We start from the raw sequence: 18,765 nt of genomic DNA, 5'->3' as shown, positions 1-18,765 counted from the left end.
TTTCAAGTTGCATTTGAATACTTTTATAGATTAGACATGTATTGATGGCTCATTCATTTATATTTTTAGTATAACCAAAACATGTGTTTTTACATACTATATGGTTGAATAGTGGATTGTAGCAGTACTTGTGGATGATTTAATAAGAGTTTATGTGAAACAAACTGAATGAATTATATTTTTGTACATAAAATGGGCCGTTAGTTTTTCTCGTTTGAATTGTATTACATTTGTTATTTCGGGGCCTTTTATAGCTGACCATGCGGTATGGGCTGTGATCCTTGTTGAAGGCCATACGGTGACCTATAATCGTTAATTTCTTTGTCATTTGGTTTCTTGTGGAGAGTTGTCTAGTTGGCAATCATATCACAACGTCTTTTGTTTTTATATTTGATCCTCATTATATAAGGATCATCCATTCAATAAGGCCTAATAGTTCTTATATAGAGAAGATTTTCAAAGTTTTTTTTCCATTGGAGCTTATGTTTAACTTTGGACCCATAATACTCAAGCATACAGCATCCCCTGACCTTCGTCTATCACCTAAGGAAGTTGTCTAGTACCCGAAGTAGTATGCGAGTCATTGTTATCGCTTGTTGCCGTTGTCGTCTGTCGTAAGTGTTTTTAAAATCTCTTTTGAAACTACTGTGCAAAATTCTTTGAAAGCTAGTTGATTTTTCCATATTGATGTTTCCTTTACAAAAGGCGTGCGTCGATTTATGACACCTTAAAAGCACAGCCGCTTATACTAACTTGAAAACTTTGATATAATTAGCGCACATTAGTTTTTTTTTTATAATATCTCGAAAACCGTTACATTTATCCCATATCTGTCGAAGGTTCATCATGACAAAATGGATTTATGCCGAAAATTTCAGATTGATCTGTTTGACCCATATTTGAGTTGTGTTCTCTCCTTTTGACAGAGACAAAAAGCGAGTCATAGATATGCAGTTTCCGGCGTCGGCGGCGGCGTCAGCAATGTATTAGTTTGTGATTAGGTCTAGTTTATGGTGAACCACTAGTGGTAAGTCTAAGATATTTGGTATGCAGTTGTATAAGTATTTGCACATCACATTACTATAGAGATTATTTGGCCCACCCCCTCAGCCATTGTCTATTGGAAGTTTTGCTTAGTTTTCATGTACTAGTTTATGATTTGATGAGTTTATGGGGAACTTCTAGTGACCAATAAATGATATTTGGTATGCAGTTGTATAATCATTGGCATATCTCATTTCCATTGAAATTACGACATATTTTTGTTTGCGACTTTAGAGTCCTACATATATGCAAGATGATAATGTAAAATGAATATTGAAATAATAAACTTGCCATGATACTAAAAACTCTTTAAAATGCATTTCTCTTATTCTATGGAAATGTATCCCTAGGGTTTCGAACACATTCTATTAATAAAAATGTGTGGTTGCCGGTGATCTCAAAAGATCATTGGATGAGTTTAAGGCTCGCAACCTTTTTAGCTAGCTGGATGAATCAAAGTATGCTAACAGGTGTTAATGAAATTGACAACTTCGTGCAAGACAAGACAATATTTTTTTTAAGTCTCACCTCTTATAAACATTTACATAATATTACAATTTCCAATATAAAACAAGAGCCACTCTAAAAAGAGTTTTGAGAGACTATTAAAAATGGTATATATATGTGAAAGGAACTCGAAGGGGACTTTCGTTAAAGAAAGAAAAAAATATGTTTTAAAGGGGCACTAGCTGTCAAATTCATGGTCACCGATTTGACTCAAATTCTCATATTTGATTTATAACAATGTAAAACATTTATCCAAACTATCAAAAGTCTAAAATAGACAGTTTACATGGGGTAGATAATATATAGGTTCGTTTCGTGTGTATTTTAGTTCAGACGCCATCTAATTGACTATCGATTTGACCTCAGATGACCATATAAGCGACGTAAACATAGAATAAAATTCAAAACAGTGTGGCTGTGGCCATTGATTGACACATTAAAATCATCCATTGACTGGGACAATTTAGGTGAACGTTTGTATGTAACGACAACTGCTCGCTATGTACTTTTTAAAGACACTTAAACTATGAGGTCACCAAAGGTTCTCAACACCTTAATAAAGTAATTCGAAAAATTGATCAGAAATAACACGATGTTTTGATTTATATCAATTATATAAACCAAACATAAAGGTTATTCCTGATTAATTTTTCGAATAATTTTATAATTAAAGGCGTTAAGAAACCTTTGGTAACCCCACAGTTTAAATGTCTATCGTAGGTACGTCGTGAACAGTGGTCGTTACAGACAAACGTTCACGTAAATTGTCCCAGTCAATGGATGAATTTAATGTGTCAATCAATGGCCACAGCCACACTGTTTCAAATTTCTTTCTAAATAAAGATATGAATAGATTAAATCAACACGTGCAATTGGATTTTTATAGATCTGTTTGATTTTATTTTTTAGATTAAACATAGATGTTTCTCATTGTTTTTAACCGTATAAGAATGATTTTATGTGCATCGAATTAGCAACCAAATGATTCACTTTCAGTGTTGACATTCTTTTTCTTTAAATAACTAGTACACGTACAATGCATGCGTTGTCAATCTCTAGCTAGGGGTTAAATTGAAGTTCACATGAATACGGATTTAAAAAGGTCGACTCATTCACTTGCAAGTGAATAACTAATTATCAATGTTTCGTAGCGTAATCTGACAAAATTGAATCTTTTTGGCTGCAAAAAGCGAATTGTTATTTCACTATTTCACTTTCATTATTGATTGAACAGAAAAAAATCAAACTTTAGATTTTTTTATTTATCTCGTAGCTAGTGCCCCTTTAATCATTAGAGAAACAGATTCTTACATAGTTACTCGTGGATAATCGAATTTACCCAATCTCGGTTCGGACTTTAAAATTGACAATTTTAACTTTCTCGATTGGATAAATCCGATAACACACTGGTATCAATGTAAGAATCTATATTTATACAATCAGTAAAGATAAAAATTTACAGATTTATCTTCCTACGTTTAAACATTAGATGCAATGTGTTGGCTTATATAAACTTGGGTATCATCACAGTACATTATAAAATCAAAATTTCCCATGTTTTCTTCTATTTCTTAGTTTTTATATTCGGTTGTGGTGTTTCGCAAAAGGAACACTAGCTACGAGATATATCTAAAAAAATGAAAAATGTGTTTTTTTTTTTGTTCAATCATAAAAGAGAGTGAAATAAGGAAATAATCATTCTCTTTTAGCCACCAGTCTGCCTCAATTTTGTCAAAATAAACTAATAAACATTGATGATAACGGTGAACACGAATGTGATGGCTTGTGTCCCTTTAAAACTGCTTCAATTCAAGGAATACTATTCTTCAAAGATCCACTTATTCTATTTATAAGTAGCAATGATTTTTTTTGTATATGTGTTTACAGAATACATATCAGAGAGCACTTGCGCAATGATATGGGAAATACCGGGTGACGGTAGCCAAAACAATCAATATATTGCTCAGTATAAAGAGAGTTTATAACCCACGAAAACTAATTTAAAAGTAAACTGTATATACAGTTGTGGATCCAGGGGGTGGGAACCGGGGGTTGGCTTCCCGTTCTTGGAGGATTAATGCATTTGAATGAGGACATATAGTTGGACGCCCCCCTTTTTTTGGTCCTAGGCTGGATTCGCCCCTGATATGTATTAATGTTATGTTGACATATCTTAATTTGGAAAAGGTCTAATGCATTTTTTCATTTTTTTGTTTTTTCTTAGCTTTTTTTTTTAAAACTAAATACAAGAAACAAGTAGATCTTTATTTGGTGCATCGTAAATCCGTATGACGTCACGTGCATGGTTGTTGGTATTATACGGATTTTGCTTTCCAGTTCGTATTTATTGTATTTAATCGAAGTTTCGGAATTGATAAATTTATCCAAATAGCACTATAACTATCTGTATGTGCCAGTTGTATTTTAAGATATATGTGTAACAACTATAGCCATTGAGCATCATTTAATGTCCTTTTCTGTATTCAGTCATCTTAAAACTATTGTCTGACCGGCCGTCAGGTGGAGTTTTCGAAAGTCAAAGTTCAAATAAAAATGTTATAATTATGTATTTCGTTGAAGGGCCGACTAAATATTTTCAGAAGTTGCGGACTTATAACTCTTGAAAACACATAAACGTTTTTTTTAAAGATCCATCTGAAAAGTTCGTCGTCAAGTACATTACGTGAAAATTTGTTATTCGAACATGCATATGTACACTGTTTTTATGACTCATAAGAAAGGTATTTTCACTTTAACCATATATTTTATTTTTTAGGACTGTATTTTTTTTTATATTATCAATACATCCTGTAACCTTAATAAATGAAAATAATTGAATCTGAAACGAGATGATCATCAAATATGTTTGCTTTATAAATTTTCAAGACGGATTCAACTCAAATACGCCCGAACATGAAAAGGTGCACTCGACTTTCTATTTTCTTTAATTATTACCCATTTTGTAATTTGTTCCAAAAAAAAACTATCGCCGGAGACACTTTCGCAACTTGATGCTTTCAAAAGAACGATCTATTATCTTTCTGTGGATTTTTTTCGACGGAATGTATGCTTATGCACACACAAAAAAAAGATCTTTTCGAACTTGGCAAAATCGACTGTTTTGTTAAAATTTGTCAATAATTAAAACTTTACAAAAATCTCGAAGCTCCATATTATACTCGAGTAAAACATTATGTAAGATGCATAAATAAGTCCATTATAACTGATGTAAGCAATTTCTTTTGTTTTATTTCAATTGGGTTTCCGCCTTGTATAATCATTAATAACTATTCATTTGTCATCTTTGTTTAAACTTTGAAAATAGTGGTATTCATAGAAAGCGAATACGAATAGTTTATTTCCATAAACAAAGTTATACAATAGTCTATAATAGTACTCATCATTTTTTATTCTATTAAATTTAATAAAAGTCGCATACATTGCAGGTTCTTTCGTCTCTTTGAATATATACCATCTGCCCGATATGGACAAACGATGACAGTATGACCGGACAATTTGGACTGTGCAATGAAATTAGTTTTTAAACAACATTTTAGTAGTTCAACTGTTTTAATGTATATTTAGGTTTTGCATTTATTTTATAATTCTCGACTTTGTCATAAATTTAGGCATAAGTGTTTTACACAGATTTTGTGTCCTATTCTTGGACAAAGGTCTTAACTACATTTACTCTATTTATCTCATTATTTATTCTCTGTGACAGTTTATACTATTATAATTTACAGATACGTGCTGGACACTAATTACTCTTTTAATCTATTGTTATTTCTATTTGGCATCTGTTTATCTGCTTAATCCTTTAATTGCTTGTGCTTATATAAGTTGTTATATATTCTATAACAAATTGTTTTACTTGAATTAAAAATGTCAGAAGACCATTATTGCTGTCAAATTGGTCTTTACGTCCAAGTTCAACACAGTTTTCTATACATTCTGTGAAAAAAAAAATGAGATTGGGATATGACCACAATTATCATAAATGCATTTAACAATTTTCAACCATTTGATTTCAAAGCCATTATTCTCCAAATATACAAACAGCGATCTGTAAAGAATTGAAGAGATTTTTTCCATTTCACCAAGGAATTGTATATTTATTTAAATATACAATTCCTTGATTTCACCATTTACTAATCTACACCAAAATCATTCGCATTTTAATTGTGAGCGAGATCGGAAATCGTCCCAGTACTCCATAAATAAGGCTATTTGGGGTTGTTTGCATTAGATTTAATATCATCTTGCAAAACCGCAAGTGTACTTTTTCTAAAACATCTAAATTTTTAAAACACCAGACCCATGAATTGTAAAGTTACACTGGTAAAATGGCTTTGTCAAACATATCTAATTGATGTTCAATTGACAAATGATGTCTTCGACATTTGTTTTAATAATGGTGTCGTAAATATTTTCTTCTTAAAATGATCCACTCCTAACAAAAGATACACCAAGATACTTGTAGTCTTTGACAATTTCTATATCTTTATTAAACATTTTCCTTTTGCTGAAATTCTGCCTCGAGAAAATATACGAATTTTTGTTGTTTTCAATACAAGTGTGGACACAGATCAGTGTGGATCGTATATTTGAATGTTTGACAACGTTTTCTGACAAAAGGACCTCTGTCTTTTCCCCCATTGGGTTCTGTAGTAAACTGTGTTGCTTGGCAGCTAACCTGAGCCAAACACTTACCATTAACAGTATTGTTTATTCAATATTAAGTTTATTTTCAAGATGATCATGGAAGCGACATTAAATGAATTTATTTGATTACCAAATGATTATAATAAAGCCTCTTCTAGCAAAAAATACACCAAGATACTTATAGTCCTTAACAATATCTATCTCTTTATTACGAAAAAAACATTTTCCTTTTGCTGATGCTAAAATTCTGTGCAATGACAATGCCTCACGTAATGCTTAGACTAGACGGTTACCTTTTGTGTTATTTTTATTAATTAGTTCTTCCTTCAAAAGGTAAAAAAAAAGTTTTGACCAGTTTGAAAGTGATATCAATGAAAGCAATAACTGCTACTCAAGTCGACTGATAACATTTCTAGTGGATGTGAACATCTTGACTTCTGAATATGTTCTAATCATAAAAAAAATGTTTTTGACATTTACTATTAATTCACACAAATTAAGAAATTACCAAATAAATGATATTAAAAGGTCAAACAATGAAATAGAATTAAAAAAAAACATAATTTTAAAAATCAATAAGCCAGATATAGGCCTTATGATTTTTGTCCTTTCTTTTACATGACTGACAATATACACGCAGTACAGATGTATAAAACAAAGAGTAACAAAACCACCTAGCATTATATTACTGGTAGCAAGTAAAGCATTGTTTGGTAAACTTGTACTGTGTTTACCTGCATAATGCATTGCAGAGGACATGAAAAACCAAGCCTCCGTCTGTGCCTTGGTGTGTCTGTCCTTTCCGTCTTGTTAGTGCTGAAAGAGTACAATTCTTGTCAGATTGTTATAACACTTATACTATAAGGTAATCAGCTTTATCTCAGACAAGTTCTATAACACTGGCATTGAATTATTTTAAGAGTTATGCCCCTTAAAAATATTGAATTTATGGAAAATCCCATAGTTAGTGCTCTCACCTGTACATTTTTATAAAATTTACACAATAGGTTAATATCAGCAATTTCTTGGACAAGTTCTAAAATGGTGGACGATTGACTTTTTTAAAGAGTTATGCCTCGTAGAAATATTAAAGTTATGGAAAATGGCCTCGTTGGCGCTCTCACAGATACAATTTTTGTCTGATTTTTATAAAACTTATACGCACTGGCTACATGTTACCCTGGATTTGTACAGTAAGAATCCTTCTTACTATACAAATCCTTGATGTTACATTTCCAATAATAAAAACATTATTGTTACATTGGAGACTAATTGCCGGAATGCAAGGTTGGTAAGGAACCGATTAATTATGAATGTAACAATAATTATTGAGTCTACGGTTACATTGCGTTATTGTTACATTAATTCACTTCAATGTACACTGGTACTAGTAATAGGTATTAAAATAAATTTTAAAACTTTAATTTGAATTTTACAGAATTGCATACAATTTTTCAAATTTTAATTTGCAATATTACAGTTTTACAAATCCAATATGTTGTTTTTGGGAGCATGTTTTAGTGTGACAAATCTTGATGAAACCAAGCAGCCACTACAAACGAATGATGCAGTAATATGCACGTCTGTATTTCATATTGTACAATTCCATTCTGTTCTATACTTTTTATTTAGTTAACGAAACTTTCAATGTCTCATGTCTGTCATGCTTCAGCTGAAAAACTATTTTTATACTCTTGCGGTCAAGGATTTGTATATAAAAATCCATGTTTCGATGTTTATATTTTCGTCCAATTTTTTGTTGTAAGCATAATTATGCGAGGTTGTAATATGATTGCATGAATGTGGGGAAGAGAAGTCACAGGACTCAGGACAAAAATCACAGGACATTACCGTTCATAACTGATTTTATGTTCACTTCCAATTTCAATATCTAACTTAGCATATCTTAAAAATCCAATAAAACATAAAAATATAAGTCAATTGTGAACCGAAGGCAATTGATGTTTACATTTGCGGACATGTTGAAACTGGTGGAACCATTGTTTTTCTTTTCAGAGTCCCGATATTTTCTTATAGTTATTTCCTTCTTATTGGCCAAAAAAAGAAAAAAAGAAACACAACTATATAAGGGTAAGTTAAATTACTGAAGCGTACATCAAAGTGCATCGATGTACATGCTAGCTGTTTATTATTATGAGGCTGACTTCATGCAAGCTGAACTTCTTAGGAAGAAAAACAAGAAGTTAGCAATATCCTATAACTCTACATAATCCGCTATATAGATGATGTTCTTTCACTAAATATTTCCAAATTTGGTGACTGTAGAAGGCATCTATCCCATCGAGCTAGAGATAAAGGATACTACAGATACAATTAAGTCGGCCTCATATCTTGCCTTACATCTAGAAATTGACAATGAGGGTCGGTTGAAAACAAAACTTTAGACAAAAGAGATGATTTCAGCTTTCCAATTGTGAACTTTCCATTTCTAAGTAGCAACATTCCAGCAGCACCTGCATATGGGGTATATATCTCCCAATTGATGCGATATTCCTGTGCTTGCATTTCCTATCATGATGTTCTTGATAGAGGGTTGCTGCTCACAGAATTCCAAATGGTGAAGTTGAAATCATCCCTTCGTAAATTTTACGGACCCCATCACGAGTTGTTTGACCGTTATGGAACAACTGTTTCACAAATGATATCGGATATGTTCCTTACATCGTAGCTACAATCCCTTTCCCTTTCATGAATGTGACCTACCGAATTATACTATTTACCAGGATTTGTTATCACATAAGCAACACGACGGATGCCACATTGGGAGGATCTGCTTTAACCCTTCCAGAGCACATGAAATCACCCCTAGTTTTTGGTGGGGTTCGTGTTGTTTATTCTTTTAGTTTTCTATATTGTGTCATGTGTACTATTGTTTGTCTGTTTGCTAATACCTTTTTCATTTTTAGCTATGGCGTTGTCAGTTTATTTTAGATGAGTTTGACTGTCCCTTTAGTATCTTTCGTCCCTCTTTTACAAAAACGCAATATATCCATAAAATCAATTATTATTGTTACATTAGTAATTACTCAGTTCCTTAACCAACCTTGTATTCAAGTAAGTAGTTTCCAATTTAACAATAATAATTTTTTTATTGTTACATTTCTGTGTAACCTTAGCCAGTGCCAAACTTATATTATAGATTAATATATTAGTTTCACACTAATACGACAATTTTGGAAAAGGGTCCATTAACATAAAGATATTACTTAACTTATGAGGACGGGCTGTTCCGCATCGCTGTCTGGACCCCAGGTCTTCTGAGTCTGTGCCTGCAAGAAAAAAAAAAGTGTATATTAGTTTCACATTAATATGACAATTTTGGAAAAGGGTCCACTAACATAAAGATATTACTTAACTTGTGAGGTGGGACTGTAACTCTTCGTCGCTGTCTGGACCCAAGGTCTTCAGAGTCTGTAACTGCAAGAAAAAAAAAAGTGTATATTAGTTTCACATTAATACGACAATTTTGGAAAAGGGTCCACTAACATAAAGATATTACTTAACTTGTGAGGTGGGGCTGTAACTCTTCGTCGCTGTCTGGACCCAAGGTCTTCAGAGTCTGTACCTGCAAGAAAAAAAAAGTGTATATTAGTTTCACATTAATACGACAATTTTGGAAAAGGGTCCACTAATGTAAAGATATTACTTAACTTGTGAGGTGGGACTGTAACTCTTCGTCGCTGTCTGGACTCAAGGTCTTCAGAGTTGTACCTGCGAGAAAAAAAAAGTGTATATTAGTTTCACATTAATACGACAATTTTGGAAAAGGGTCCACTAACATAATGATATTACTTAACTTGTGAGGTGGGGCTGTAACTCTTCGTCGCTGTCTGGACCCAAGGTCTTCAGAGTGTGTACCTGCAAGAAAAAAAAAAGTGTATATTAGTTTCACATTAATACGACAATTTTGGAAAAGGGTCCACTAACATAAAGATATTACTTAACTTGTGAGTTGGGACTGTAACTCTTCATCGCTGTCTGGACCCAAGGTCTTCAGAGTTGTACCTGCAAGAAAGAAAAAAATGTATATTAGTTTAACATTAATACGACAATTTTGGAAAAGGGTCCACTAACATAAAGATATTACTTAACTTGTGAGGTGGGGCTGTAACTCTTGGTCGCTGTCTGGACCCAAGGTCTTCAGAGTTGTACCTGCAAGAAAGAAAAAAATGTATATTAGTTTCACATTAATACGACAATTTTGGAAAAGGGTCCACTAACATAAAGATGTTACTTAACTTGTGAGGTGGGGCTGTAACTCTTCGTCGCTGTCTGGACCCAAGGTCTTCAGAGTGTGTACCTGCAAGAAAAAAAAAGTGTATATTAGTTTCACATTAATACGATAATTTTGGAAAAGGGTCCACTAACATAAAGATATTACTTAACTTGTGAGGTGGGACTGTAACTTTTCGTCGCTGTCTAGACCCAAGGTCTTCAGAGTTGTACCTGCAAGAAAAAAAAAGTGTATATTAGTTTCACATTAATACGACAATTTTGGAAAAGGGTCCACTAACATAAAGATATGACTTAACTTGTGAGGTGGGGCTGTAACTCTTCGTCGCTGTCTGGACCCAAGGTCTTCAGAGTGTGTACCTGCAAGAAAAAAAAAAGTGTATATTAGTTTCACATTAATACGACAATTTTGGAAAAGGGTCCACTAACATAAAGATATTACTTAACTTGTCAGGTGGGACTGTAACTCTTCGTTGCTGTCTGGACCCAAGGTCTTCAGAGTTGTACCTGCAAGAAAAAAAAAGTGTATATTAGTTTCACATTAATACGACAATTTTGGAAAAGGGTCCACTAACATAAAGATATTACTTAACTTGTGAGGTGGGACTGTAACTTTTCGTCGCTGTCTGGACCCAAGGTCTTCAGAGTTGTACCTGCAAGAAAACAAAAGTGTATATTAGTTTCACATTAATACGACAATTTTGGAAAAGGGTCCACTAACATAAAGATATTACTTAACTTGTGAGGTGGGACTGTAACTCTTCGTCGCTGTCTGGACCCAAGGTCTTCAGAGTTGTACCTGCAAGAAAAAAAAAATGTATATTAGTTTCACATTCATACGACAATTTTGGAAAAGGGTCCACTAACATAAAGATATTACTTAACTTGTGAGGTGGGGCTGTAACTCTTCGTCGCTGTCTGGACCCAAGGTCTTCAGAGTGTGTACCTGCAAGAAAAAAAAAGTGTATATTAGTTTCACATTAATACGACAATTTTGGAAAAGGGTCCACTAACATAAAGATATTACTTAACTTGTGAGGTGGGACTGTAACTCTTCGTCGCTGTCTGGACCCAAGGTCTTCAGAGTTTTACCTGCAAAAAAAAAAAAGTGTATATTAGTTTCACATTAATACGACAATTTTGGAAAAGGGTCCACTAACATAAAGATATTACTTAACTTGTGAGGTGGGACTGTAACTTTTTGTCGCTGTCTGGACCCAAGGTCTTCAGAGTTTTACCTGCAAGAAAAAAAAAGTGTATATTAGTTTCACATTAATACGACAATTTTGGAAAAGGGTCCACTAACATAAAGATATTACTTAACTTGTGAGGTGGGGCTGTAACTCTTCGTCGCTGTCTGGACCCAAGGTCTTCAGAGTGTGTACCTGCAAGAAAAAAAAAAGTGTATATTAGTTTCACATTAATACGACAATTTTGGAAAAGGGTCCACTAACATAAAGATATTACTTAACTTGTGAGGTGGGACTGTAACTCTTCGTCGCTGTCTGGACCCAAGGTCTTCAGAGTGTGTACCTGCAAGAAAAAAAAAGTGTATATTAGTTTCACATTAATACGACAATTTTGGAAAAGGGTCCACTAACATAAAGATATTACTTAACTTGTGAGGTGGGACTGTAACTCTTCGTCGCTGTCTGGACCCAAGGTCTTCAGAGTTGTACCTTCAAGAAAAAAAAAATGTATATTAGTTTCACATTAATACGACAATTTTGGAAAAGGGTCCACTAACATAAAGATATTACTTAACTTGTGAGGTGGGGCTGTAACTCTTCGTCGCTGTCTGGACCCAAGGTCTTCAGAGTGTGTACCTGCAAGAAAAAAAAGTGTATATTAGTTTCACATTAATACGACAATTTTGGAAAAGGGTCCACTAATATTAAGATATTACTTAACTTGTGAGGTGGGACTGTAACTTTTCGTCGCTTTCTGGACCCAAGGTCTTCAGAGTTGTACCTGCAAGAAAAAAAAAGTGTATATTAGTTTCACATTAATACGACAATTTTGGAAAAGGGTCCAATAACATAAAGATATTACTTAACTTGTGAGGTGGGGCTGTAACTCTTCATCGCTGTCTGGACCCAAGGTCTTCAGAGTGTGTACCTGCAAGAAAAAAAAAAGTGTATATCAGTTTCACATTAATACGACAATTTTGGAAAAGGGTCCACTAACATAAAGATATTACTTAACTTGTGAGGTGGGACTAACTCTTCGTCGCTGTCTGGACCCAAGGTCTTCAGAGTTGTACCTGCAAGAAGAAAAAAATGTATATTAGTTTCACATTAATACGACAATTTTGGAAAAGGGTCCACTAACATAAAGATATTACTTAACTTGTGAGGTGGGGCTGTAACTCTTCGTCGCTGTCTGGACCCAAGGTCTTCAGAGTGTGTACCTGCAAGAAAAAAAAAGTGTATATTAGTTTCACATTAATACGATAATTTTGGAAAAGGGTCCACTAACATAAAGATATTACTTAACTTGTGAGGTGGGACTGTAACTCTTCGTCGCTGTCTGCACCCAAGGTCTTCAGAGTTTTACCTGCAAGAAAAAAAAAGTGTATATTAGTTTCACATTAATACGACAATTTTGGAAAAGGGTCCACTAACATAAAGATATTACTTAACTTGTGAGGTGGGACTGTAACTTTTCGTCGCTGTCTGGACCCAAGGTCTTCAGAGTTGTACCTGCAAGAAAAAAAAAGTGTATATTAGTTTCACATTAATACGACAATTTTGGAAAAGGGTCCACTAACATAAAGATATTACTTAACTTGTGAGGTGGGGCTGTAACTCTTCGTCGCTGTCTGGACCCAAGGTCTTCAGAGTGTGTACCTGCAAGAAAAAAAAAAGTATATTAGTTTCACATTAATACGACAATTTTGGAAAAGGGTCCACTAACATAAAGATATTACTTAACTTGTGAGGTGGGACTGTAACTCTTCGTCGCTGTCTGGACCCAAGGTCTTCAGAGTGTGTACCTGCAAGAAAAAAAAAGTGTATATTAGTTTCACATTAATACGACAATTTTGGAAAAGGGTCCACTAACATAAAGATATTACTTAACTTGTGAGGTGGGACTGTAACTCTTCGTCGCTGTCTGGACCCAAGGTCTTCAGAGTTGTTCCTGCAAGAAAAAAAAATGTATATTAGTTTCACATTAATACGACAATTTTGGAAAAGGGTCCACTAACATAAAGATATTACTTAACTTGTGAGGTGGGGCTGTAACTCTTCGTCGCTGTCTGGACCCAAGGTCTTCAGAGTGTGTACCTGCAAGAAAAAAAAAGTATATTAGTTTCACATTAATACGACAATTTTGGAAAAGGGTCCACTAACATAAAGATATTACTTAACTTGTGAGGTGGGACTGTAACTCTTCGTCCCTGTCTGGACCCAAGGTCTTCAGAGTTGTACCTGCAAGAAAAAAAAAAGTGTATATAAGTTTCACATTAATACGACAACTTTGGAAAAGGGTCCACTAACATAAAGATATTACTTAACTTGTGAGGTGGGACTGTAACTCTTCGTCGCTGTCTGGACCCAAGGTCTTCAGAGTTGTACCTGCAAGAAAAAAAAAATGTATATTAGTTTCACATTAATACGACAATTTTGGAAAAGGGTCCACTAACATAAAGATATTACTTAACTTGTGAGGTGGGGCTGTAACTCTTCGTCGCTGTCTGGACCCAAGGTCTTCAGAGACTGTACCTGCAAGAAAAAAAAAGTGTATATTAGTTTCACATTAATACGACAATTTTGGAAAAGGGTCCACTAACATAAAGATATTACTTAACTTGTGAGGTGGGACTGTAACTCTTCGTCGCTGTCTGGACCCAAGGTCTTCAGAGTTGTACCTGCAAGAAAAAAAAATGTATATTAGTTTCACATTAATACGACAATTTTGGAAAAGGGTCCACTAACATAAAGATATTACTTAACTTGTGAGGTGGGGCTGTAACTCTTCGTCGCTGTCTGGACCCAAGGTCTTCAGAGTGTGTACCTGCAAGAAAAAAAAAAGTGTATATTAGTTTCACATTAATACGACAATTTTGGAAAAGGGTCCACTAACATAAAGATATTACTTAACTTGTGAGGTGGGACTGTAACTCTTCGTCGCTGTCTGGACCCAAGGTCTTCAGAGTTGTACCTGCAAGAAAAAAAAGTGTATATTAGTTTCACATTAATACGACAATTTTGGAAAAGGGTCCACTAACATAAAGATATTACTTAACTTGTGAGGTGGGACTGTAACTCTTTGTCGCTGTCTGGACCCAAGGTCTTCAGAGTGTGTACCTGCAAGAAAAAAAAAGTGTATATTAGTTTCACATTAATACGACAATTTTGGAAAAGGGTCCACTAACATAAAGATATTACTTAACTTGTGAGGTGGGACTGTAACTCTTCGTCGCTGTCTGGACCCAAGGTCTTCAGAGTTGTACCTGCAAGAAAAAAAAAAGTGTATATTAGTTTCACATTAATACGACAATTTTGGAAAAGGGTCCACTAACATAAAGATATTACTTAACTTGTGAGGTGGGACTGTAACTCTTCGTCGCTGTCTGGACCCAAGGTCTTCAGAGTTGTACCTGCAAGAAAAAAAAAATGTATATTAGTTTCACATTAATACGACAATTTTGGAAAAGGGTCCACTAACATAAAGATATTACTTAACTTGTGAGGTGGGGCTGTAACTCTTCGTCGCTGTCTGGACCCAAGGTCTTCAGAGTGTGTACCTGCAAGAAAAAAAAAAGTGTATATTAGTTTTACATTAATACGACAATTTTGGAAAAGGGTCCACTAACATAAAGATATTACTTAACTTGTGAGGTGGGACTGTAACTCTTCGTCGCTGTCTGGACCCAAGGTCTTCAGAGTGTGTACCTGCAAGAAAAAAAAAGTGTATATTAGTTTCACATTAATACGACAATTTTGGAAAAGGGTCCACTAACATAAAGATATTACTTAACTTGTGAGGTGGGACTGTAACTCTTCGTCGCTGTCTGGACCCAAGGTCTTCAGAGTTGTACCTGCAAGAAAAAAAAAATGTATATTAGTTTCACATTAATACGACAATTTTGGAAAAGGGTCCACTAACATAAAGATATTACTTAACTTGTGAGGTGGGGCTGTAACTCTTCGTCGCTGTCTGGACCCAAGGTCTTCAGAGTGTGTACCTGCAAGAAAAAAAAAGTATATTAGTTTCACATTAATACGACAATTTTGGAAAAGGGTCCACTAACATAAAGATATTACTTAACTTGTGAGGTGGGACTGTAACTCTTCGTCCCTGTCTGGACCCAAGGTCTTCAGAGTTGTACCTGCAAGAAAAAAAAAATGTATATTAGTTTAACATTAATACGACAACTTTGGAAAAGTGTCCACTAACATAAAGATATTACTTAACTTGTGAGGTGGGACTGTAACTCTTCGTCGCTGTCTGGACCCAAGGTCTTCAGAGTTGTACCTGCAAGAAAAAAAAAATGTATATTAGTTTCACATTAATACGACAATTTTGGAAAAGGGTCCACTAACATAAAGATATTACTTAACTTGTGAGGTGGGGCTGTAACTCTTCGTCGCTGTCTGGACCCAAGGTCTTCAGAGACTGTACCTGCAAGAAAATAAAAGTGTATATTAGTTTCACATTAATACGACAATTTTGGAAAAGGGTCCACTAACATAAAGATATTACTTAACTTGTGAGGTGGGACTGTAACTCTTCGTCGCTGTCTGGACCCAAGGTCTTCAGAGTTGTACCTGCAAGAAAAAAAAATGTATATTAGTTTCACATTAATACGACAATTTTGGAAAAGGGTCCACTAACATAAAGATATTACTTAACTTGTGAGGTGGGGCTGTAACTCTTCGTCGCTGTCTGGACCCAAGGTCTTCAGAGTGTGTACCTGCAAGAAAAAAAAAAGTGTATATTAGTTTCACATTAATACGACAATTTTGGAAAAGGGTCCACTAACATAAAGATATTACTTAACTTGTGAGGTGGGACTGTAACTCTTCGTCGCTGTCTGGACCCAAGGTCTTCAGAGTTGTACCTGCAAGAAAAAAAAGTGTATATTAGTTTCACATTAATACGACAATTTTGGAAAAGGGTCCACTAACATAAAGATATTACTTAACTTGTGAGGTGGGACTGTAACTCTTCGTCGCTGTCTGGACCCAAGGTCTTCAGAGTGTGTACCTGCAAGAAAAAAAAAGTGTATATTAGTTTCACATTAATACGACAATTTTGGAAAAGGGTCCACTAACATAAAGATATTACTTAACTTGTGAGGTGGGACTGTAACTCTTCGTCGCTGTCTGGACCCAAGGTCTTCAGAGTTGTACCTGCAAGAAAAAAAAAATGTATATTAGTTTCACATTAATACGACAATTTTGGAAAAGGGTCCACTAACATAAAGATATTACTTAACTTGTGAGGTGGGACTGTAACTCTTCGTCGCTGTCTGGACCCAAGGTCTTCAGAGTTGTACCTGCAAGAAAAAAAAAATGTATATTAGTTTCACATTAATACGACAATTTTGGAAAAGGGTCCACTAACATAAAGATATTACTTAACTTGTGAGGTGGGGCTGTAACTCTTCGTCGCTGTCTGGACCCAAGGTCTTCAGAGTGTGTACCTGCAAGAAAAAAAAAAGTGTATATTAGTTTTACATTAATACGACAATTTTGGAAAAGGGTCCACTAACATAAAGATATTACTTAACTTGTGAGGTGGGACTGTAACTCTTCGTCGCTGTCTGGACCCAAGGTCTTCAGAGTTGTACCTGCAAGAAAAAAAAGTGTATATTAGTTTCACATTAATACGACAATTTTGGAAAAGGGTCCACTAACATAAAGATATTACTTAACTTGTGAGGTGGGGCTGTAACTCTTCGTCGCTGTCTGGACCCAAGGTCTTCAGAGTGTGTACCTGCAAGAAAAAAAAAAGTGTATATTAGTTTCACATTAATACGACAATTTTGGAAAAGGGTCCACTAACATAAAGATATTACTTAACTTGTGAGGTGGGACTGTAACTCTTCGTCGCTGTCTGGACCCAAGGTCTTCAGAGTTGTACCTGCAAGAAAAAAAAGTGTATATTAGTTTCACATTAATACGACAATTTTGGAAAAGGGTCCACTAACATAAAGATATTACTTAACTTGTGAGGTGGGACTGTAACTCTTTGTCGCTGTCTGGACCCAAGGTCTTCAGAGTGTGTACCTGCAAGAAAAAAAAAGTGTATATTAGTTTCACATTAATACGACAATTTTGGAAAAGGGTCCACTAACATAAAGATATTACTTAACTTGTGAGGTGGGACTGTAACTCTTCGTCGCTGTCTGGACCCAAGGTCTTCAGAGTTGTACCTGCAAGAAAAAAAAAAGTGTATATTAGTTTCACATTAATACGACAATTTTGGAAAAGGGTCCACTAACATAAAGATATTACTTAACTTGTGAGGTGGGACTGTAACTCTTCGTCGCTGTCTGGACCCAAGGTCTTCAGAGTTGTACCTGCAAGAAAAAAAAAATGTATATTAGTTTCACATTAATACGACAATTTTGGAAAAGGGTCCACTAACATAAAGATATTACTTAACTTGTGAGGTGGGGCTGTAACTCTTCGTCGCTGTCTGGACCCAAGGTCTTCAGAGTGTGTACCTGCAAGAAAAAAAAAGTGTATATTAGTTTTACATTAATACGACAATTTTGGAAAAGGGTCCACTAACATAAAGATATTACTTAACTTGTGAGGTGGGACTGTAACTCTTCGTCGCTGTCTGGACCCAAGGTCTTCAGAGTGTGTACCTGCAAGAAAAAAAAAGTGTATATTAGTTTCACATTAATACGACAATTTTGGAAAAGGGTCCACTAACATAAAGATATTACTTAACTTGTGAGGTGGGACTGTAACTCTTCGTCGCTGTCTGGACCCAAGGTCTTCAGAGTTGTACCTGCAAGAAAAAAAAAATGTATATTAGTTTCACATTAATACGACAATTTTGGAAAAGGGTCCACTAACATAAAGATATTACTTAACTTGTGAGGTGGGGCTGTAACTCTTCGTCGCTGTCTGGACCCAAGGTCTTCAGAGTGTGTACCTGCAAGAAAAAAAAAGTATATTAGTTTCACATTAATACGACAATTTTGGAAAAGGGTCCACTAACATAAAGATATTACTTAACTTGTGAGGTGGGACTGTAACTCTTCGTCCCTGTCTGGACCCAAGGTCTTCAGAGTTGTACCTGCAAGAAAAAAAAAATGTATATTAGTTTAAC

Source organism: Mytilus edulis, chromosome 4 (assembly GCF_963676685.1).
Source record: "Mytilus edulis chromosome 4, xbMytEdul2.2, whole genome shotgun sequence".
Classification (NCBI taxonomy): domain Eukaryota; kingdom Metazoa; phylum Mollusca; class Bivalvia; order Mytilida; family Mytilidae; genus Mytilus; species Mytilus edulis.
The sequence above is the reverse complement of the archived record's forward strand: the minus strand, read 5'-3'. Positions refer to the sequence as shown.